This window comes from Scyliorhinus torazame, chromosome 17, assembly GCF_047496885.1.
Source record: "Scyliorhinus torazame isolate Kashiwa2021f chromosome 17, sScyTor2.1, whole genome shotgun sequence".
Taxonomy (NCBI): Eukaryota; Metazoa; Chordata; class Chondrichthyes; order Carcharhiniformes; family Scyliorhinidae; genus Scyliorhinus; species Scyliorhinus torazame.
The window spans coordinates 112,669,092-112,693,695 of NC_092723.1; the positions used below are offsets into that span (position 1 = coordinate 112,669,092).

General features: G+C 49.1%; 1 long non-coding RNA gene across 2 annotated transcripts in view; it reads right to left on the reverse strand.

Annotated features, from left to right (window-relative positions):
* Positions 1-9,250: 9,250 nt before the first annotated feature.
* LOC140393563 (uncharacterized) overlaps positions 9,251-24,604 on the reverse strand; it is a 46,383-nt gene continuing 31,029 nt past the window's right edge. The window contains exons 1-3 of one of the 2 annotated variants that reach the window (XR_011935665.1): positions 24,032-24,058; positions 22,939-23,118; positions 9,251-9,524 (exon numbers count right to left, since the gene is read on the reverse strand). This is a non-coding gene — a long non-coding RNA (uncharacterized lncRNA). Of the gene's footprint in view, positions 9,525-22,938; positions 23,119-24,031; positions 24,059-24,604 lie in introns of those variants that run through there. The other variant, XR_011935664.1, reaches the window with a different exon arrangement.

Below are 24,604 nucleotides of genomic sequence, written 5' to 3' on the forward strand. Positions count from 1 at the left end.
TTATCTTTGAATTAATGGTTGCTAAGATATTCACTGTTTGTTTTAAAAAGGTTAACTTGAGTTCATAGAATAAACATTGTTTTGCTTTAAAAAATACTTTTCCATTTCTGCTGTACCACACCTGTAGAGTGTGCCGTGTGCTCCCCATACCACAATCTATTAAAAGTTGTGGGTCAGGTGAACTCCATGATACACTTTGGGATTCTCTAAACCCTGGCCGATAACAATTGTGGGCTCATCCGGGATAAAAGTCTATCTATTGGATTGGCTTAGTGAACTTAAAGACAGTGAGGGGTGAGCATATTGTGGTTGCTTTTCAGGTGTGGTATTTTAGTTTAAGTAGGGAGTGTGTTGTGGACAATGGCTCTTTAGAGGCTCAGATGTTTTTGGGGGTGGAGACGGTCACACGCAGTCATACGGACAGAGACTAAAAGCAGACTGTTAGATTTGGCAAAAACATTGCAGTTAACATTACCTGACAAAATGCGAAAAGATGAGGTAATTATGACGGTGGCTAAGCATTTAAAGTTGCCTGAGATACATTTTGATTCATTGGAAATGGCAAAACTTCAGTTACAGATTAAACAAATGGAACATGAGACAGAATTAAAGCAGCTTGAATACAAAAGAGAGGAAAAAGAAAAAGAAAGAGAGAGAGAGATAGAGAGGACAAAGAAAAGGAGAGAGAAGAAAGGAGGAAAGAAAGAATAGCCCTAGCAGAAGAAAAATAAAAAGAAAGGGAGATACGGATCAGGGAAAAAGATAAAGAGAGAGAGTTTGAACTTCAGAAAATGGCCATGAAACATGACAGTCAGTTAAAATTGGCAGACGTAAAGGGAAATGTACAGTTGGATGATAGTGATGAGGATAGTGAGAAAGAGCGTCATAGTTGAAGTCGTGGTGGGGATCTATTTAAATATGTCCAAGCATTGCCAAGGTTTGACGAGAAGGAGGTAGAAGCCTTTTTCATTTCATTTGAGAAGGTAGCTAAACAAATGAAATGGCCACAGGACATGTGGGTATTACTGATTCAAACAAAGCTGGTAGGCAGGGCTAGTGAAGTGTTTACATTACTACCTGAGGAGGTATCTGGGACGTATGAGGAGGTGAAAAAATCCATCTTAGCTGCATATGAACTAGTGCCTGAACGTTACAGACAAAGGTTTAGAAATTTAAGGAAAGAATTTGGTCAAACGTACATGGAGTTTGAAAGGCTCAAACAGAGTAATTTTGATAGGTGGATAAGGGCTTTGAAAATAGACCAAACGTATGAAGCTCTCAGAGAAATTATACTTTTGGAGGAGTTTAAAAATTCAATTCCTGATGTTGTGAGGACTCATGTGGAAGAGCAGAGGGTTAAAACTGCGAGATTAGCAGCGGAAATGGCAGATGATTATGAATTAGTTCATAAATGAAAGCTTGCTTTCCAATATCAGTTTTAGCCTGTGAGGGATAGAAACTGGGGATATGAGAAATACTCAAGTGGTAAAAGTAAAGGTGATCTGATGGGAGATAATAAGGAGAGTGTACCTCAGATTAAAAATGAAATCCAAGAGGGTGGGAAAAAAATGAAAAGTTTCAAATGTTTTCACTGTAATAAACTAGGCCATGTAAAGTCACAGTGTTGGTGGTTGAAGAAAAGCACTGGGAAGGCTGGTGTGGTAAAACAGGATAAGACAGTGGGGTTTGCTAGAGTGGTAAAGGAAAAGCCCAAGGGACACGAAGGAGGTGCAAAAGATTGTACAGACTGTTCAAGAGGTGATTGATAAGAAGGTGCCAGATATCTTTAAAGAATTTACGTGTGAGGGTAAAGTTTACTCATGTGTATCAGGAGGAGCAGGTAAAGAAGTCACAATTTTAAGAGATACGGGAGCTAGTCAATCTTTAATGGTAAGAGATGAGGAGTTATGTAGGTTGGGAAGAATGTTGCCAGAAAAGGTGGTAATATGTGGAATTCAGGGTGAAAGGAGTAGTGTTCCATTATATAAGGTAAGGTTGGAAAGGCCAATGAAGAGTGGTGAAGTGGTAGTAGGAGTAAGAGAGAAACTATCTTGTCCAGGAATACAGCTCATCTTGGGTAATGATATAGCTGGATCACAAGTGGGAGTGATGCCTACTGTGGTTGATAAGCCAATGGAAAACAGACAACTGAAGGGTTGAAGGACGAATATCCTGGGATTTTTCCAGATTGTGTAGTAACAAGGTCGCAAAATCACAGGTTAAGACAAGAGGAGAAATCAAAGAGTGAAGATGAAGTTGAAGTGCAATTATCAGGAACGATTTTTGATCAGATGGTTGAAAAAGGACAAGAACAGGTGGAGGATGAGGTGGATATTTTTAGTTCAAGAAAATTGGCAGAGTTACAACAGAAAGATATAGAAATAAAACGGATGTATCAGAAAGCATACACGGAAGAGGAATCTGAGTGTATACCAGAGTGTTATTACCGTAAAAGTGATGCCTTGATGAGAAAATGGAGACCTTTACATATGCAGGTGGATGAAAAGTGGGCAGAATTTCATCAAGTAGTATTGCCGGTAGGGTATAGAAATGAGGTGTTGCGAGTTGCACATGAGGTACCAGTGGGAGGTGATTTGGGGATAAGGAAAACTCAAGCTAAAATCCAGAAACATTTTTATTGGCCTGGACTACATAAAGATGTAGTTAAATATTGTCAATTATGTCACACATGTCAAGTGATAGGGAAACCTCAAGCAGTGATAAAACCAGCGCCCCTAATAACCATTCCAGCATTTGAGGAACCTGTTACAAGGGTCCTAATTGATTGCGTAGGACCGCTTCCTAAAACAAAAAGTGGGAGTCAATATCGTTTGACTATAATGGATGTGTATACTAGGTTTCCAGAGGCCATTCCAGTACGTAATATTACAGCTAAAAAGATTGTGGAGGAGTTACTTAAATTCTTTACGAGATATGGCCAACCCACAGAAATACCATCGGATCAAGAATCAAATCTTACCTCAAAGTTATTCAAAGAAGTTATGGATACCTTAGGAATAAAACAATTTAAATCAACTGCGTTCAATCCAGAATCGCAGGGAGCGTTAGAAAAGTGGCATCAGACATTAAAGACAATGTTGAGGGCTTATTGTCAAGATTATCCAGAGGATTGGGATAAAGGAATTCCATTCGTACTGTTTGCAATTAGGGATGCACCAAATGAGTCAACCAAATTTAGTCCTTTTGAACTAATTTTTGGTCATCAGGTAAGAGGACCACTTAAATTGATTCAGGAAAAATTGGTGAGTGAGAAATCAGAACTTACATTATTGGATTACGTGTCAAATTTTAGGGAACGATTAAATAGAACAGGTGAATTGGCTAGACAACATTTGAAAGTTGCACAAAATGTGATGAAACGGGTCGCGGACAAGAAATCCAAAGTTCGTAGTTTTGCCAGTGGAGATAAAGTTTTAGTGTTGTTACCAGAGGTAGGCGAGCCTTTAAAAGCTAGGTTTTGTGGACCTTATCATATTGAAAGGAAATTAAGTGAGGTGAATTATGTGGTAAAAACACCAGATAGAAGGAAGACTCACCGAGTGAGTCATTTGAATATGCTTAAAAGGTACTTTGAAAGGGAAGAAGGGGAAAAGGAGGAGGTTTTAATGATTCTAACTCAAAGTGATGAATCAATTCAGATGACTGTGAATTTGACATACCTCAAATTAAATTGGAAAATGAGGATGTTCTTAAAAATTGGGATAAATTGTTGAGTTATCTTCCAGAGGAAAAACAAACTGACCTGAAAGAGTTATTGATATCACATGGGCAAGTTTGTGGAGATAAATTGGGAAGTACTAAAATGGCTATACATGATGTAGATGTGGGAAATGCTGTTCCGATCAAACAACATCCATACAGACTTAACCCTTTAAAATTGGCACAGGTTAACAAAGAGATTGAGAATATGCTTAAAAATGGCATAATTGAAGTTGGTTGCAGCCAATGGAGCTCACCCATAGTGATGGTACCTAAACCAGACGGTATCCAACGGTTGTGTGTGGACTATAGAAAGGTTAATGCAGTTACAAGAACGGACTCTTATCCTGTCCCATGTTTGGAGGATTGCATTGAGAAAGTGGGACAATCAGCTTTTATTTCTAAACTGGGTTTACTTAAAGGTTACTGGCAGGTACCTTTATCCGAAAGGGCGAAGGAGATTTCAGCTTTTGTGACTCCAGATGGTATATACCAATTCAAAGTTATGCCATTTGGCATGAATAACGCCCCAGCCACATTTCAACGGTTAACTAACAAAGTTGTTTCAGGATTACCCAATTGTGCGGTATACATCGACGATCTGGTAATTTTCAGCCAGACATGGAAAGAACATTTAGAAAGAACATGGAAAGATCCAGAGGAGATTTGCCCGCATTGTGCCATTCACTTCCTTCCTCCCTCCTTGCTTGTGGTGGCTTCATTCAACACTTAGTGGCTCAAATGAGAGCTGGTAACCTCTGTTTACATGTCAGCCAGCAACCCCCCCCCCCCCCCCTCCCCCACCCCCCTGACCCCGACCCCAACCCACAGGCCTCAACACTATGAAAGTGGAATTAAGGGAACAATCAGATCAACCCTGATCTTATTGAATGGCGGAGCTGGCATGAGGGGCTGAATGGCCTCCTCCTGCTTCTGATGCTCACGTTTTCTGGAAGTAGCACAAGTTGAATTTCTGTAGGCTTTTTGCCAAGTGACCCCCTTGGTTTTATGATGTGGAGATGGCGGCGTTGGACTGGGGTGAGCACAGTAAGAAGCCTTACAACACCAGGTTAAAGTCCAACAGGTTTGTTTCAAATCACTAGCTTTCGGAGCACTGCTCCTTCCTCAGGTGAATGAACAGGTAGGTTCCAGAAACATTTATATAGACAAAGTCAAATACTTGGAATGCGAGCAATTACAGGTAATAAGTCTTTACAGAGCCAGAGAGAGGGATACATCGACGATCTGGTAATTTTCAGCCAGACATGGAAAGAACATTTAAAACATCTGATAGAGTTATTTGATCGACTTCAGGAGGCGGGATTGGTGATAAACCTAGCCAAAAGTGAATTTGGAAAAGCCCAAGATACTTCTCTTGAGGAGTTTCCGATACCCTCGAAATGAAGGGAAAGAATGCGATTTCTTGGATGAGTGGATTTGATCGAACATTGGTGGAACATTTTTGTAGCGTGATTGCTCCACTGATGGACTTGCTGAAGAAACGTCGAAAATTTCAATTGACAGCGGACTTTCGACAGGCATTTGACTGCCTGAAAGCTGTGATAACCATTGCTCCTGTGTTGGAGAATTGCAAGGGACTCTGTGATCAAATTGAACTAAAGTATCTGACATTCAAGAGAAATGCCGAGGCGTAGCGAGCAATGGACGGATCGTGCAGAGACCTCCTTGTTCAAAGAGACTATTAATTGAGAAGGATTCAGTTGGAGGATGAAGAAAAAAAAAGAAATGGACTATATTATTATACGTGTTGCGTGTGTTGTTTTTTGAAACGATAAAGTATATTTACTGTGTGCATTTCTTAAAGGATGGTGAAAAGGTGAAAAATGAAACCATTTTGAAATTGATGGGGGGTTTTTTCTTGGGGGGAAGTGTCATGAGAATGTCGCTTTAAGAAATGTTTGGCTGCTCATGTTACTGTAGTGATGTCAGAGTGTGGGTGGAGCTCAGCTCTGGTTCTGCTTTTTAGTTTCACTTTGAGAAAAGCTTGGGTGTGTCTGTCTTTTTGGTTTCGTTTTTCAGTGTGTTGCAGCTGAAGCCAGCCAAAGCAGCTGTACTGTTTAGCTCTCTGCCATGAAGGACTATCGCTTGATCATTTGGTGAATTCAGAAATATAAATGTTTTCAGTATTCAATGTAAACTCTAATGTGCTCTTGTTTAAAGGTTTGTGAAGTCTTTTGGGTGTTAAAAGGACAGCTTAAAGGATTACTTAGCATTGTAGTCTTTGGGGGTTATCTTTGAATTAATGGTTGCTAAGATATTCACTGTTTGTTTTAAAAAGGTTAACTTGAGTCCATAGAATAAACATTGTTTTGCTTTAAAAAATACTTTCCCATTTCTGCTGTACCACACCTGTAGAGTGGGCCGTGTGCTCCCCATACCACAATCTATTAAAAATTGTGGGTCAGGTGAACTCCATGATACACTTTGGGATTCCCTAAACCCTGGCCCATAACATGCCTAAGGAGCCTTGGTGAGTTCCTGCAGTGCATCTTGTAGTTGGTACATATTTCTGCCATGGTGATGGAGGGAATTAATGTTTATGGATGGGATGAAAATCAAGTCGGCTGCTTTGTCCTGTAGTGTGTTGGAGCTGTACTCATCCAGGCAAGTGGAGAATATTCCATCACACTCTTGGTTTGTGCCTTGTTGATGGTGGAAAGGCTTTGAGGAGTCAGGAGGTTAGTTACTCACCACAGGACTTCTAGCCTCTGACCTGCTCTTGTAGCCATAGTATTTACATGGCTAGTGCAGTTCAGTTCCTGGTCAATGGTAACCTCCACCGTGTTGTAGTGGGGGAATTAACAATGATAATGGCATTGAATATCAAAGGATGATGGGTCTATTGTTGGATCAATGAGATGCACTGCTAAAATTTGCCAAGCCTCCCTTTGAAAGCACCTTTCAAACCCTCACCTCTACCATCTGGAAGAACAAGAGAACATGGAAATGCCACCACCTGTACACTCCCCTCCAAGTCACACACCACGCTGACTTGTTTCACTGTTGCTGGGTCAAAATCCTGGAACTCCCATTCTAAAAGTACTATGGGTGTACCTACACCACACAGACTACAGTGGTCAAGAAAGCAACTCGGCACAACTGTCTCAAGTCCTCAAGTCTTACTGGTTTTCAGACCTGAGGAAGGTGCTTGTCCTCTGGCGAGCCGTCTCCTGGGCCGTCCCTGCCAGCATTACCCAACGCTGTCGACTGGTGCTGGAATTTCACCAGGTGCAAACCCCTTGGAATTCCCACTTAACCCATACAGCACGTCAATGTCTTTGTTAGTGTCTGAGAGGGATGGAAGATCTGAGGTGTCATCTTTCTCTGGGTCCAGGTGCTGAGAATGACCGAGACCTGGGCATTAACAAGTGACGGTCCTGAGACTGCAGTTTCAAGTTGTGAAACTTGCTGAATTCTTGCCGAGGAGCGTGAAGAATTACAAGTCAGTGACAGACACTCTGCTCAGACGCACCACCAGCCTCCGCCTCCCTGCGGCTCAATGACATTGCTCAAATACTAATCTCCAAGGCTTCCTGAACTTCTTGGCTGAAGGCTAGAACTTGCTGCTTTCTCTATTTAATCAAATTGTCCATCAAAACATTCTGGCAACTCCTGCTAGACTGAAACATCTGACGGAGTAAGATTAGAAACATAAAACTGTCATGACGAGAAATATTTCACTTTGAAAGGACTCAATTGTGAGCAAAATAAACCTCCTATCTTTCCACTGTTTCAAAGATATCACTCATCTCTTTAAGCCCAAGGGGCCTTTGCACCAAGTGCCAATTAATATTAAGTTTCAGGGTTGAAACTGGAACACTTTTGAGGGTCTTTTAGACGACATATTTGTTCCATTAAGTTTGACTTTATTTTGGTTGTAACCATCTTGGCTCGTAGATCTTAAGGCAAATACTTAAGGCAAATATATTGCTATACTTAGAACTGTGTGCACTAAAATAAGTAAATTGTAATGAGATGGCAACAGGAATTTGTTGAGAGTCGGAATTCTGTGCAGAAGGAGGTGTCAAGTAACTCAAACTGAGGAGAAACAATAAATATATAATTAATCAGAGTAATTAATTATATCTAAAGGGAATTTTTAAACATCAAAATGATGGGACAGCCGAGACCTAGGGCGCGATTCTCCACTCCCACGGCGGTTGGGAGAATCGCCATGGCCGCCAACATTTCCGGGGACGCCGGTCCGACGCCCTCCCGCGATTCTCCCAAGTGGCGGGAACGGCCCGGTCGAGTTTCGCAGGCCGGAGAATCGCCGGAGACACCGAAAATGGCGATTCTCCGGCACCCCCGCTATTCTGAGGCCCGGATGGGCCGAGCGGCCAGGCCAAAATGGCGGGATCCCCCCGGCGCCGTCCACACCTGGTCGCTGCAGTCGTGGGCAGTGCGTGAACGCTGGGGGGGGCGGCCTGTGGGGGGGCGAGGGGGGATCCTGCACCGGGCTTCACCTGAAATGTGGGGTGGCCCGCGATCGGTACCCACCGATCGTCGGGCCGTCCTCTCTGAAGGAGGACCTCCTTCCTTCCGTGGCCCCGCAAGATCCGTCCCCCATCTTCTTGCGGGGCGGACTTAGAGAGGACGGCAACCACGCGCATGCGCGGATGACGCCCGTTATGTGGCGCCGGCCGCGTCATCTATGCGGCGCCGCTTTTACACGGGCGACAGGGCCTGGCGCATGTAGATGACGCGGCCCTGATCCTGGCCCATTGTCAGGGCCTGAATCGGGCGGGACCGGGGCCGTTCCACGCCGTCGTGAACCTCGACGGCGTTCACGACGGCGCGGCCACTTCGGCGTGGGAGTGGAGAATCGCGCCCAAGGTCCCTGCAATTCATGTTACATGTGGAATCTCCCTGGTAACCATGTGTGCGGGCAGTGTCTCCAATTCCTCAAATTCGAGCTCAGGGCCTCTGAGCTGCTGTCCCTGTTGGATATATGGGAGGTAGAGAATTTCCTGGAGTACAGGTTCCAGGAGTCAGCCACCCCATAGCTACAGGGAGTTCAGGAAGACAGTCAGTATGACCTCTTGAATCATCATCATCAAGTGCCGGAGATCTTCATTCCTGATGAAAACCAACTGGAAAATGGTAGGTGGCCAAATTCTGGACAGCCTCTTTCTGAGGTCCCCTGAGCACTGTGGCTATTTGTGGTGTGTTAGTCCCAAGTCCCCAGTCATTTACCAGTGTCCTTACTGAACCAGTGGTCCAGGCCATTCTTGCAGGTTGAGATGTGACTGTCCAGTAATGTTGCCTAGCTTATATTCCTAGTGCTAGATCTACATCAGGAAATCCTGGGTGAAATTCATGGTGCAGGATTGGGAAGCTAGCAACATGGCTGCCCGAGTGGGAGAGGGGGAGTGAGAGCATTGGTCCAGGCACTGAGACAGATTGACACCTCAAACAAAGCTGTAGTCAAATCCCATGGGCTAAAGCAACCAGACAGTCACAGCTGCCAGTACGTCTGGAACAGTGCTGCAAGAAGCACAACAGAGCCTTTAGTCATTTTAACTTTAATTGGCCAGTACAAAAACAAGTAATAGTAAATTAGCTGCCCAGTTTTAGATCTCATTCACGTTTCTTTGCCATCAACATCAAGAGTATAGTCAGAAAGAGCAGCAAGGTGGCACAGTGGTTAGCACTGCTGCCTCGCGGTGCCGAGGACCCGGATTCGATCCCAGCCCCGGGTCACTGTCCATGTGGATTTTGCACATTCTTCCCCACAACCCAAAGATGTGCAGGGTAGATGGATTAGCCACACGAAATTGCCCCTTAATTGAAAAAAAAAATTGGGTACTTTAAATTTATTTTTAAAAAGAGCACACTCAGAAATACCACAAACATTTCATCAAAGTCGACACCAAGGGTGGACCATTTGACTCACACCTGGAGGGGGTGAGACCCAGATTCAAGCAACACATTTAAGAGAAATACAAAAGAAACACTGACCCCCGTAAACAGGAAGTTTCCAATTTGGTTTAATGAAAATCTTGTAGTTGCATAGTGCCCTGCATAACCTTAGGACATTCTTAAGCACATAACAACAACAACTTGCATTTATATAGCACCTCTGTGGTAAACACCACTAGTGATATATTGTATGTATTGCCCGTGTGTTACAGGTACTACGGTAAATCCCTGCCTGCTGGCTCCGCCCAGCAGGCGGAGTATAAAAGTGTAAGCTCTCCTGCGCAGCTCCCATTCTGGTTCCAGCTGCAGGAGGCACAACATCTTGTGCAATAAAGCCTCGATTGTTTCACCATTCTCGTCTTGTGGTAATTGACAGTACATCAATTTATTGCACAAGATTTTAAAAAGATGGACTTCCTAATCAAGCCTGATCACCTGGAGCTGAGCCCTCACGCAGCCAACACCACGTCTGCCTTCGAGCACTGGCTAGCCTGCTTTGAAGGCTACCTCAGAGCAGCCACTGAAGAACTCTCGGACCTACAGAAGCTCCAAGTCCTCTACTCACGGGTGAGTCCTGAAATTTTTCCTGTCATCCGGGATGCGCCCACCTACACAGAAGCGATGACGCTACTGAAAGGACATTACGTTAAGTCAGTGAATCAAGTGTACGCCAGGCACCTCCTGGCCACGAGATGGCAACTCCCGGGGAGACTCTGGACGATTTCTTGCGGGCCCTACAGATTCTCGGTAGGAACTGTGATTGCCAGGCAGTTTCGGCAGTCCAACGCACTAAACTTTTAATCAGAGATGTTTATGTCACGGGCATGAAGTCTACGTATGTTCACCAGCGACTATTGGAAGGGGGGTAAGCTCGATCTTGCGGAGACTAGGAACTTGCCAATTCACTAGAAGTGGCCTCCCGTAATTTGGAGGCGACACTCCCGAACGCGCAGCACCCTCGTGGGCATCATGGGCCCCACCAGCTGCCGACTCCAGCTCACTGTAAGCCTGCGCCGCGCGGCAGCCCGCCAACTCTGGGGGGCCCAAGTTTTATTTTTGTGGACAGAGTAAACACCCCAGGCAGCGCTGCCCGGCGTGGAGCGCGACCTGCAATGCGTGTGGGAAGAGGGACACTTTGTTTCCATTTGCCAGGCCCGGTCGGTCGCCGCTGTTTCCAGGCCCGGGATTTCTACACCTCCCACGTGCGACCCAGGGGCGCCGCCATCTTCTCCTCCGCAAGCCACGTGCAGCCTGTGGGCGCCACCATCTTTGATGCCGCCCTCCATGTGCGCTTCGTGGGCGCCGCCATCTTTGGCGCCATTTTGGACCTCGCCTCAGGACCCCTGCTCGTCTGGCCGTTCGCTACCTATTGATACCTCGGCCACCGCTGATCAGCCCGGGACCTCCCAACATCTTCCACAGCTCACCTCCATCACCCTGGATCAGTCTCAGCCCTGCAGCCGCGCGACCGCGACGACGACGGTGAAGATCAATGGGCACGAGATGACCTGCCTCTTTGACTCCGGGAGCACAGAGAGTTTCATCCACCTCACTATGGTAAGGCGCTGCTCCCTCCCAGTACACCCCATCACCCAGAAAATCTCCCTGGCCTCCGTATCCCATTCAGTTGAAATCCAGGGGGACTGTGTCACGACCCTCACCGTCCAGGGCGTAGAGTTCAGCAACCTCAGGCTCTACGTCCTCCCTCACCTCTGCGCTGCCCTGTTACTAGGCCTTGATTTCCAATGCCATCTCCAAAGCCTTACTTTGAAATTCGGCGGACCCCTGCCCCCTCTCACCTCTGCGAACCTCACCCCAGACTGCAAGCCCGTCACCACTAGGAGTAGACGGTACAGTGCGCAGGACAGGACCTTTATCTGGTCGGAGGTCCAAAGGCTCCTACAGGAGGGGATCATTGATGCCAGCAACAGCCCCTGGAGAGCTCAAGTGGTGGTAGTGAAGACTGGGGAGAAGCACAGGATGGTCCTTGACTACAGCCAGACCATCAACCGGTACACGCAGCTCGACACGTACCCGCTCCCACGCATATCTGACATGGCCAATCAGATTACGCAGTATCGAGTCTTCTCCACAGTAGACTTGAAGTCCGCCTACCACCAGCTCCCCATCCGCCCGGAGGACCGCCAATTCACTGCGTTCGAAGCAGATGGCCGCCTCTATCCTTTCCTCAGAGTTCCCTTCGGCGTCACCAATGGGGTCTCGGTCGTCCAGCGAGAGATGGACCAAATGATTGATCAGTACGGGCTGCGGGCCACCTTCCCGTACCCAGATAACGTCACCATCTGCGGCCATGATCAGCAGGACCACGACGCAAATCTCCAAAAATTCCTCCATACCACAAACTCCTTAGCCTCACCTACAATAAGGAGAAATGCGTGTTCCGCACCAACCGCTTAGCCATCCTTGGCTACGTCGTGGAAAATGGAGTCCTAGGGCCCGACCCCAACCGTATGCGCCCCCTCCTCGAACTCCCTCTCCCCCACTGCCCCAAGGCCCTGAAACGGTGCCTGGGGTTTTTCTCGTATTACGCCCAGTGGGTCCCAAATTATGCGGACATGGTCCGCCCATTTATCAAGTCCACAGTTTTTCCCCTGACGGCTGAGGCCTGCCAGGCCTTCAACCACATTACGGCGGACATCGCCAAGGCCACGATGCAAGCGGTCGACAAGACCCTCCCATTTCAGGTGGAGAGCGATGCATCAGACGTAGCTCTGGCTGCCACCCTCAACCAGGCGGGCAGCCCCGTGACTTTCTTTTCCCGCACCCTCCATGCCTCCGAAATTCGTCACTCCTCTGTTGAAAAGGATGCCCAAGCCATTGTGGAAGCTGTGCGACATTGGAGGCATTACCTGGCCGGCAGGAGATTCACTCTCCTCACTGACCAACGGTCGGTTGCCTTTATGTTTAATAATACACAGCAGGGCAAGATAAAAAATGGCAAGATCTTGAGGTGGCGGATCGAACTCTCCACCTATATCTATGAGATCTTGTATCGCCCGGGGAAGCTCAATGAGCCCCCTGATGCCCTATCCCGTGGTACATGCGCCAGCGCACAAGTGGACCGACTCCGGGCTCTCCACTATGACCTCGGACCCGGGGGGGTCACTCGGTTCTTCCATTTTGTCAAGGCCCGCAACCTGCCCTACTCCATTGAGGAGGTCAGGACCATAACCAGAGACTGCCAAGTCTGCGCAGAGTGCAAGCCGCACTTCTACCGGCCAGATAGAGCGCACCTGGTGAAGGCCTCCCGCCCCTTTGAACGCCTCAGCATGGATTTCAAAGGGCCCCTCCCCTCCACCGACCGCAACGTGTACTTCCTCAACGTAATTGATGAGTACTCCCGGTTCCCCTTCACCATCCCATGCCCCGACATGACTTCTGCCACAGTCATTAAAGCCCTGCACAGCATCTTCACTCTGTTCGGTTCCCCCACTTACATCCACAGCGATCGGGGACCCTCGTTTATGAGCGATGAGCTGCGTCAGTTCCTGCTCAGCAAGGGCACCGCCTCGAGCAGGACAACCAGCTACAACCCCCGGGGAAACGGGCAGGTGGACAGGGAGAACAGGACGGTCTGGACGGCCGTCCTGCTGGCCCTTCGGTCTAAAAATCTCCCGGTCTCCCGCTGGCAGGAGGTTCTCCCCGGCGCGCTCCACTCCATCTGATCGCTCCTCTGCACCGCCACTAATGAGACCCCTCACGAACGTGTGTTTGCCTTCCCCAGGAAGTCCACCTCCGGGGTCTCGCCCCCAACATGACTGACAGTTCCTGGACCCGTCCTCATCTGGAGGTATGTGCGGAGCCATAAATCGGACCCCTTGGTCGAGAAAGTCCACCTCCTCCATGCAAACCCGCAGTACGCCTACGTGGCACACCCCGACAGGCGACAGGACACAGTCTCCCTCCGGGACCTGGCACCCGCTGGGTCCCCACCCACGACCCACGACCTGACACCCCCCCCCCCCCGGTTGCCTCATTCACCCATGAGCCACCACCCTCCCTCCAACGAACCTCACAGCAGCCCCCACCCCAGCAGGATCTGTCCCCTCACTGGATCCACTAAGGGGTGACGAAGCAGTGGACAACACGTTCCCGGAGTCGCAGGTGACCACGTCGGCGCCCACATCACCACCAGGTCTGAGGCGATCGCAAAGGAGGGTCAGAGCCCCCGACAGACTTAATCTGTAATGTTGTTCTTCACCCCCGCCGGACTCTTTTTTAAACAGTGGGTGAATGTGGCAAACACCACTAGTGATATATTGTATGTATTACGGCACTGCCTGTGTATTAAAGGTACTACGGTAAATCCCTGCCTGCTGACTCGGCCCAGCAGGCGGCGTATAAAAGTGTCTGCTCTCCTGCGCTGCTCCCATTCTGGTTCCAGCTGCGGGAGGCACAACATCTTCTGCAATAAAGCCTCGATTGTTTCACCATTCTCGTCTCGTGGTAATTGACATCAACCTCTAACTTAGTAAAACATCCTAAGCTGACTCACAGCAGTGGTTATCAGACAGAATATGACACCAAGTCAGAGAGGAAGATATTAGTTTAAGTGAAGAAAAGTTTGGTTAAAGAGGTAGGCATAATCTCAGAGTAAGAGCTCTTCCATTTAAGACAGAGATCAGGAGAAATTTCTCGCCTCAGAGGATAGTGAATCTGTGGCATTTTTTTACCTCCGAGGGTATGTTCAAGGCTGTGATAGACAGATTTTTAATCAGTAAGGGGATCATGGGTTATGGGGAAATGGCGGGAAAGTGGAGTTGAGGATTATCACGTCAGATCTCATTGAATGGCAGAGCGGACTCAATGGACCAGAGTGGCCTACTTCTGCTCCAATAGCCTATGGTCTTTAAGGAAGGTCCTAAAGAAGGAAAGGGCAGTAGACAGAGCATCGGGCTCAGGCCGCTGAAGGCAAGGCCACCAATGGCGGATCGATGGAAACCGGCGATGTGCAAGCGGCCAGCATTGGAAGAGCGCAGAGATCTCAAAGGGTTGTAGAGCTGGAGGAGGTTACAGAGATAGGGATAGGCAAGGCCATCAATGGATTTGAAAACAGGGATGAGAATTTTAAAATCAAATCAATTCAAATACTCTAGACGTGTCATTCCTGTTGTTAGGTAGAAAATCTGGCAGCCAATCTGGGAAACCAAATTCCTCAAGGTTGCACTATAGTTTCAGTCTAGACTGTGTGTGTGAGTGTGTGGGGGGGGGGGGGGGGGACCCTCCTCCAAGTGGTCTTTTATGGTGGTCTCCTGAGTCTCCTCATTGTGGTTGGGTTTTCCATGTGGAAGCAGTGCTTGGTCTCAGTTGAGGCCGCGCTGTCATATTTCTTAGTATCCTTTTTGAGGTGGTGGACAGTGTTGGGTGGTGGTTAATATTTAATATTCTGCCCCGTGCTTGCGTGGGTTTCACCCCCACAACCCAAAGATGTGCAAGCTAGATGGATTGGCCAAGCTATACTGCCCCCTTAATTGGAAAAATTAATTCGGTACACTAAATTTAAAAACTATATATATTTAATATTCACTCTACGGGGAAAGCGGTGGGGGCAGTTACGTAGGGGCAGAGGGGCAGTATATGAGTATGGGGAGAAGGCGAGCAGGATGTTGGCCCATCAGTTGAGGAAGCAAGAGGCAGTGAGGGAGATTTGCAGAATGTGGGATGATAAGGGTAAGGTGATGCTGGACCCAGAGGGGGTGAATGGCAAATTTGAGGTGTTTTACAGAAGGCTATACGAGTCTGAGCCCCCGGCCGGGAGTGAGGGATGCGGCGGTTTTTGAACGGGCTGAGTTTCTCACAGTAGAGGAGGAGTTGGTTCAGGGCCTGGAGGCTCCAATTGGGCTGAGGGAGGTGAAGTCTGGGGACGATGCAGGCAGGGAAGGCCCCGGGGCCGGATGTGTTCGCAGTGGAAGTTTGTGATGGACCTGGGCCACTGCTGGTGAAGGCATATAACAAAGCAAGGGAGAGGGGGGACTCCCCCTTACATTGTCGCAGGCTTCCATCTCCCTGATATTAAAAAGGTTAAGGATCCGGAGCAGTTACGGGTTGTACCGCCCAATAGTGCTACTGAATGTAGGTGGCAAGCTGTTGGCAAAGGTACTGGCCTCGCGAATCGAGGACTGCGTCCCAGGGGTGATAGCAAGGACCAAACAGGTTTTGTGAAGGGAGGCAATTGGCAGCGGACGTGAGGAGGCTGCTTAATGCAATCATGATGCCTTCGGAGGGGCAGGAGGTGAAGGTAGTTGTGGTGATGGACACGGAGAAGGCATTTGATCAAGTGGAATTGAAGTATCTGCTGGAGGTTTGGGTTCGGGCATGGGTTTCTAGATTTGGTGCGGTCACTGTATATGGGGCTGGTCGCGAGTGTGCGGACGAACCGAGTGAGTTCCGGGTACTTCGGGCTGCATTGGGGATGAACCAGGGGTGCACGCTCTCCCCGTTGCTCTTCGCTTTGGCGATAGAGCCGCTGGCAATGGCGCTCAGGGTTTTGAGGGACTGGAGAGGGATTGAGCGGGGTGGGGGGGCGTCGAGCACAGGGTCTTATTGTATGTGGACGATCTGTTGCTGTATATTTCAGACCTGTTGGCAGTATTGGAGGCATCATGGGGATTTTAGAAGAATTTGGCCAGTTTTCAGGATACACGTTGAATACGGGGAAGAGCGAGGTGTTCCCGATTGAGAACAGAGGGCAGGAAAGGCGACTATGGGAGATGCCATCAAGGATGATGGGGCGGGCTTTGCGTACTTTGGTCCCCAGGTGACGCGGGCTGAACACAGCTGCTCAAGTTGAACCTGGCTCGGCTGGTGTAGCAGATGAAGGGGGACTTTAAGAGGTGGGATGTGCTGCCATTGTCACTGGCAGGGTGGGTGCAGACAGTAAAAATGACAGTGTGCGAAGATTTCTGTTCGTGTTCCACAACCTCCCAATCTTCGTCCCCAAGTCGTTTTTTAAGAAGGTCAATGCAGTAATCTCTGGATTTGTGTGGGCGGGGAAGTCCCCGCGGGTTAGGAGACCTTTCCTGAGGGCAGCACAGTGGCGCAGTGGTTAGCACTGCTGCCTACGGCACTGAGGACCCGGGTTCGAATCCCGGCCATGGGTCACTGTCCGTGTGGAGTTTGCACATTCTCTCCATGTCTGCGTGGGTTTCACCCCCACAACCCAAAGATGTGATGGTTAGGTGGATTGGCCACGCTAAATTGCCCCTTATCGGGGGGGGGGGGGGGGGGGGAGCTCTTATTTGTGGCCTATGAGAAGAAGTTCGAGCACCAATTGGGCACACAGATCGTGAACACGGGGGCACTGGGTAGATTTCCGCTGCCGATGAGACCACTGACTCCCCTCCAGACCTGACAAGGTTGTAGCCACATTGAACGTCATGGACACAATGCCAGTCACGGCGGCCTAAATACACGATTGGATGCAAACAGATCCCTTATTGGCCAAAGTCCACCATATTGTGCTATACAGGGGTCAACATCGGAAACTGCCCAACGGGTTACATGCCTTTTTCACCAAGATAGCAGAGTTCAGTGTCGAAGATGGCATCCTTTTGTGGGGGACTCATGTTGTGGTCCCACCCAAAGGTCAGGAATTCATACAGCACGATCTGCATAACAGGAACCCTGGAGTATCAACAACAAAAGTGCTCGGTCGCAGTTACGTCTGGTAGCCAGGCCTGGATGCGGAGATACTGCAACATTGCAGAGTCTGCCAAGAACTGCAGAAGCTCCGACCCATCACGTCTCTTCACCCATGAGAGTGTCCCGAATGGCCCTGGGTGCGGCTTCATGCAGATTGCTCTGGTCCCTTTCAGGTCTCCATGTTTCTGATTATTGTGGATGCTTATTCAAAGTGGTTAGAGGTCCACAGGATGAGTTCACTACTTCGAAGGTGACAATTGAGAAACTGTGAATTTCGTTTAGCACACACGGTATCTCAGAAGCCTTTTATTAGCGAAGAGTTCGAGGGTTTTATGAAGGTCAGTGAAGTGCGACACGTGATGCACTATCAATTACCACAAAGACGAGAGTAGTGGAATAATCAAGGTTTTATTGAGCAAAGATGTTGTGCCTCCTGTAGCTGGGATCAGAATGGCTGCAGCACCGGTGAGCACACACATTTATACGCCGCCTACTGGGCGGAGCCAGCAGGCAGGGATTTACCCATGTGCCTCTAGTATATGTGTCTTACCTTAATACATATAATACTGCTATGTTGACTAGTGTTGACTACCACATTCACTTCCTGTTAAAAAAAGAGTCCAGTGGGGGTGGTGGAAAACATTACAAGTTAAGTCTGTAGGGGCCTTGACCCTCCTCTGCGATCGCCTCAGTCCTGGTGGTGATGTGGGCGCCGACTTGGTCACCTGTGATTCCGGGAGCGTGTTGTCCTCGTCTTCATCACCCCTGACTGGATCCAGTGGGAGGACGGATCCCGCTGGGGTGGGAGCTGTGGTGAGATTCGCTGGGGGGAGGGTGAGTGGTGCAGGGGTGAATGAGGCAACCGGGGGTGGGGGGGGGGGGTTGTCGGGCCGGGGGCCGTAGGTGGGGATCCAGCTGGTGCCAGGTCCCGGAGGGAGACTGTGCCCTGGCGCCCATCGGGGTGCGCCACGTAGGCGTACTGCAGGTTCGCGTGTAGGAGGTAGACCCTTTCGACCAAAGGGTCTGACTTATCGGTCCGCACATGCTTGCGAAGGAGGATGAGTACAGGAACTGTCAGCCATGTTGGGAGCGAGACCCCAGAGGTGGGCTTCCTGGGGAAGGCAAAGAGAAGTTCATGGGAGGTTTCGTTAGTCGTGGTGTAGAGGAGCGATCGGATGGAATGGAGTGCTCCGGGGAGGACCTCCTGCCAGCGGGAGACCGGGAGATTTTTAGACTGTCCCGTTCTCCCTCTCCACCTGCCCGTTTCCCCGGGGGTTGTAGCTGGTTGTCCTGCTCAATGCAATGCCCTTGCTGAGCAGGAACTGACGCAGCTCATCACTCATAAAGGAGGATCCCCGATCGCTGTGGAAGTTGGTGGGGAAACCGAACAGTGTGAAGATGCTGTGGAGGGCTTTAATGACCGCGGCAGAAGTCATATCGGGGCATGGGATGGCGAAAGGAAACCGGGAGTACTCATCGACCATGTTCAGAAAGTACGTGTTGCGGTCGGTGGAAGGGAGGGGCCCTTTGAAGTCCATGCTGAGGCGCTCAAAGGGGCGGGAGGCCTTCACCAGGTGCGCTCGATCTGGCCGGTAGAAGTGCAGCTTGCACTCCGCGCAGACCTGGCAGTCTCTGGTGACAGTCCTGACCTCAATGGAGTAGGGCAGGTTGCGGGCCTTCATGAAATGGAAGAACCGGGTGACCCCCGGGTGGCAGAGGTCATAGTGGAGAGCCCGGAGTCGGTCCACCTGTGCGCTGGCGCATGTACCGCGGGATAGGGCGTCAGGGGGCTCGTTGAGCTTCCCGGGGCGATACAAAATCTCGTAATTATAGGTGGCGAGCTCGATCCTCCACCTCAAGATCTTATCGTTTTTGATCTTGCCACGTTGTGTATTATTGAACATGAAGGCAACCGACCGTTGGTCAGTGAGGAGAGTAAATGCCTCCAATGCCGCACAGCTTCCACAATGGCTTCGGCCTCCTTTTCGACAGAGGAGTGCCGAAATTCGGAGGCATGGAGGGTGCGGGAAAAGAAGGCCACGGGAATGCCCGCCTGGTTGAGGGTGGTGGCCAGAGCATCGCTCTCCACCTGGAAGGGGATGGATTCGTCGACCGTGTGCATCGTCGCCTTGGCGATGTCTGCCTTGATGTGGTTGAAGGCCTGGCGGGCCTCAGCCATCAGGGGAAAAACTATGGTCTGAATGAGTGGGCGGGCCTTGTCCGCATAGTTAGGGACCCACTGGGCATAGTAGGAGAAAAACCCCAAGCACAGTTTCAGGGCCTTGGGGCAGTGGGGGAGGGGGAGTTCCATGAGGAGGCGCATGCGGTCGTGGTCAGGCCCTAGAACTCAATTTTCCACAACATAGCCAAGGATGGCTAAGCGGTTGGTGCGGAACACGCATTTCTCCTTATTGTACGTGAGGTTAAGGAGTTTGGCAGTCTGGAGGAATTTTAGGAGGTTAGCGTCGTGGTCATGCTGATCGTGGCTGCAGATGGTGACGTTATCTAGGTACGGGAAGGTGGCCTGCAGTCCGTACCATTCAACCATTCGGTCCATCTCACGTTGGAAGACCGATACCCCATTAGTGACGCCGAAGGGAACGCTAAGGAAGGGATAGAGGTGGCCATCTGCTTCGAACGCAGTGTATTGGCGGTCCTCCGGGTGGATGGGGAGCTGGTGGTAGGCGGACTTCAGGTCCACTGTGGAAAAGACTCGATACTGCGCATTCTGATTGACCATGTCAGATATGCGTGGGAGGGGGTACACATTGAGCTGCGTGTACCGATTGATGGTCTGACTCTAGTCAATGACCATCCTGTGCTTCTCCCCAGTCTTTACTACTACCACTTGGGCTCTCCAGGGGCTGTTGCTGGCCTCAATGACCCCTTCCTGCAGAAGCCGTTGGACCTCTGACCTGATGAAGGTCCTATCCTGGGCACTGTACCGTATGCTCCTGGTGGCAATGGGTTTGCAATCTGGGGTGAGATTCGCAAACAAGGAAGGTGGATCGACCTTAAGGGTCGTGAGGCCGCATACGGTGAGGGGGAGTAGGGGTCCGCCGAATTTTAAGGTTACGCTTTGGAGGTGGCACTGGAAGTCCAGGCCGAGTAACAGAGCAGCGCAGTGGTGGGGAAGGATGTAGAGCCGGAAGTTGCTAAACTCTGCGCCTTGGACGGTGAGGATCGTGATGCTGTACCCCTGGATTTCCACAGAATGGGATCTGGAGGCCAGGGAGATCTTCTGGGCGACGGGGTGTCCCGCGAGGGAGCAGCGCCTTACCGTCGTGGGGTGGATGAAGCTCTCTGTGCTCCCGGAGTCAAAAAGGCAGGTCGTCTCGTGCCCATCGATCTTCACCATCGTTGTTGCGGTCGCGAGGTTGCGGGGCCGGGACTGGTCCAGGGTGATCGAGGCGAGTTGCGGCAGATGCTGGGAGGCCCCGGGCTGGTCAATGGCGGTGGAGGTAGCGGCAGGCGATGAACAGCCAGACGAGCTTCCAGGCGAGCAGGGGTCCTGAGGTGGCGTCCAAAATGGCGCCGAAGATGGTGGTGCCCACGGTGCGCACATGGCGGGCGGCATCAAAGATGCAGCGCCCACGGGCCGCACGTGGCTTGCGAGGAGGAAAATGGCGGCGCCCCTGGGTCGCACGTGGGGGGTGCAGGGACGCTGGGCCTAGAAACAGCGGCAACTGATCGGGCCTGGCAAACAGAAACAAAGTGTCCCTTCTTTCCATATCCGTTGCAGGTCGTGCTCCGCGCCGGGCAATGCTGCTGGGGGTGTTTGCTCTGCCCGCAAAAATAGAATTTGGGCCCCCCAGGGTTGGCTGGCTGCCGCACGGCGCAGTCTTGCAGTGAGCTGGAGTCGGCAGCTGGTGGGGCCCATGATGCCCATGAGGATGCCGCGCGGCCGGGGGCGTACGACTGGACATTACGGGAGGCCACTGTTAACGTGTTCGCAAGCTGCCTAGTTCCCGCAAGGTCAAGCGTACCCCCTTCCAATAGGCGCTGGCGGACGTACGCAGACTTCATGCCTGTAACAAAGGCGTCTCGGATTAAAAGTTCTGTGTGCTGGACTGCCGAAACTGCCTGGCAGTCACAGTTCCTCCCCAGGATGTGCAGGACACGCCAGAAATCGTCCAGGGACTCACCGGGGAGTTGCTGTCTCGTGGACAGGAGGTGTCTGGCGTATAGTTGATTGACTGGCCGAACGTATGTCCCTTCAGGAGCTCCATTGCTTCGGAGTAAGTTTTAAAAGAGACTTGAAATGAAATGAATGAATGAAATGAAATGAAATGAAGAAACAGACCTCGGGATCCCTCAACAGACGACTGGCCAGATATTTATTCTGTCACCGTACCACCACACATGCTGCAGCCCCGAGATGAGGGAGGTCAAGGACTCAGACTTTGATATGGAGACCCAGGCATTGGACATTTCTGATGGCGAACAGATGGAAGCGCAGCCACCAGTGATGGTTCCACCATGACGATCAGCAAGTAAACGGTGTTCGCTGTTGAGATATAAGTCTCCTGATCAAGCTCCATAGGCGCAAGAAGCACAGCCACAGGAGAAAAAGAGGAGGTTCCCTTTTGTTCCACCTTCCTCGGAAGAGTCTTCGGACTTTTGGGGGGAAGGATAACTAATCCACACGAGACTTAGGGGAACAGACCAATTAGCCTCCTCACAAGCCTCGTAGAATACGAGCTTCCCCGCTGAGGGGTGGGGGGGCCATCAAGGGAGTAATGGACTCTGGCAATTAAAGCTCCACCTGAATGGGAGCGGAGCGGAGCAGTCCCACTGGGACCAGAAGTGTATTGTGTAAATAGTTGTTTATTTTTTTTCCCAATTAAGGGGCAATTTAGCGTCGCCAATCTATACCCTGCACATCTTTGGGTTGTGGGGGCAAAACCCATGCAGACAAGGGGAGAATGTGGTCGGTGGGTTTTCTGTCAGCCAATTGGCTGCCCTGTTTCCAACAGTACAACAGGTATTATACCTCAAAAGTATTGAATATCAGTTCTTTCTTTTCTTAAATGCTTTTCCAGAGTTTGTTCCCACAGGGAATGCTCATTGATATGCCAATATTGTAAATAGTGACAGAAATCCATGAGAAATGTAACTGTTGTTTTCTCTCCTCTTTTTATTCCTAATCCTTTTTGATATTATTCATTTTGTACCCTGCCATGAATCCCCTGCTGCCAATCCAATGTCATCTGCACAATAACATAGAAAAATCTCACGCTGAGTCTCCACGAGAACCCAATTTACACCCTCATTGATTTAATCAACAGAATCTCTGATCTTCTTGTAGCAGGGCCAGTATGGCCAGATTCTGGTTCTTGTGCTGAGAGATGTTACCTTCTTTTGGCAGCTACAGAAGAACACTGTGTTTGAGAAACAGAATGTACATTGCTTTTGAAGCAGACACTTGGCAGGGCCCAGGATTTAAAATTTGATGTCAAATCGTCAAAAGTAATGAAAAGCTTTTGTTAAACTTACCAAACTGTATCATATCTGCCCCCACCCTTGACATCAACATCACTACATCAGAGGGAGCATAGTGACAAGTCACAATTGACAAAGTGTTCGATCTTGCCTCACCGGTAACAAACTCACCTCTATGTTCAATATTCCTTCTGGACGGGTGGCACGGTGGCGTAGTGGTTAGCTCTGCTGCCTATGGCGCTGAGGACCCGGGTTCGATCCCGGCCCTGGGTCACTGTCCGCGTGGAGTTTGTGGGTCCTCCACAACCCAAAGATGTGCATGGTAGGTTGATTGGCCATGCTAAATTGCCCCTTAATTGGAAAAAAATAATTTATTTAAAAATATTCCTTCTGGACATCAAAAATCATCATCCCACAACATTAGAGATTGACTTGCTGCTGTATCTCTTCAAATGTTAATCTTTCCGCATGCCATTTTTTAATGTGGGAATATATTTCCTTCAGGTACAAAATTCGTAAACACATCAGCTACCTGCTAGTCACTCTGCCCCTGTACAATTTGTGCAGGTGTTTGCACCCTTGGTGTTTGGTCTTCTCTGTATATAAATGTTATTGGCTCTTCTTGTTCTCCAGTCTTGCATTTAATAGTTCCTTTCTTAAGATTTATAACTCCAACTGGCTTTCCATTTAACCTCCAGCATGATGATTTGGTGTGGCCCAATTTATTACAATAAAAGCATCTAACCTTCCTCATATCTCTCATTCCCTCAGCACCTTATTTTTTATTTTGAGATGAAGTCTCCTTGGAATTTTCAACCATTCCCTCTCTTGCTTGACTGTCTTTTCCCTCACCCTTCCTATTTTCTATCTTTCTAAGATTTAAAAGTGTGTTGAAAAAAAGGGTTTGACCTACGAACCAACTTATAGTTAGTCAGCAAGCTCTGTAGCTTATTTTGCAGTTTTAACTCTTTGTCCCTCCACATGAGTTCTTACCACTGCAGGGAATGTTAAATTCTTCCAACAGAATTACTTCTCTAAGTGCCTCGTAGTTTCTTCTATTTTTAATGCTCTCACCCACCTATAAAAATTACTGAATTTAACCTTTTCAAATTCAATATAAGTCTGCCAGGCTGCTTTATTACATTTTGAAACTTTTGTTTATAAGTCAACACTAACTCAGAAGCACTCAATACAACTTTCTTCACTGAATCGTACTCCCCAGACCTTTCCACTGACAAAGAAGCATAGACTTCATTAGCCATACCTTATGACCACTGCATTTGTCTGGCTATTTTCTCAAAGGAAATTTAAAATGTCTCACCGTCCTTTTTGTCAAGTTTTGGGAGTGCCTGCACAAGTCTAAACAATTCTCCACTAGGTTCATGCCTAGAATTACTCCCTTCCTCCAGCCTCTCTGGTCTCTCTGTTCCCATGGCATGCATTTGAAGTTGAAATTCTCTCTCTCTCCTTTTCCCTCTCTGTCATTGTTAACTTCTGCATTTCCAATTCTCTTTGAAAAACCCTCTGGGTTTTTTTCTTTCTTCTCTTTCGTTTTGCTTTTCCTGCATTTCAAGTTCAAGTTTTTTCATTTGAAATGAAAATCGCTTATTGTCAAAAGTAGGCTTCAAATGAAGTTACTGTGAAAAGCCCCTAGTCGCCACATTCCAGCACCTGTTCAGGGAGGCTGTTACGGGAATTGAACCGTGCTGCTGGCCTGCCTTGGTCTGCTTTCAAAGGCAGCGATTTAGCCCTGTGCTAAACAGCCCCTTACTGGAATTTTAGCTAATTAAATTTCCTCACTTTTCGAAATCCTTGGTCTGGCTGACAATTCTTGTAC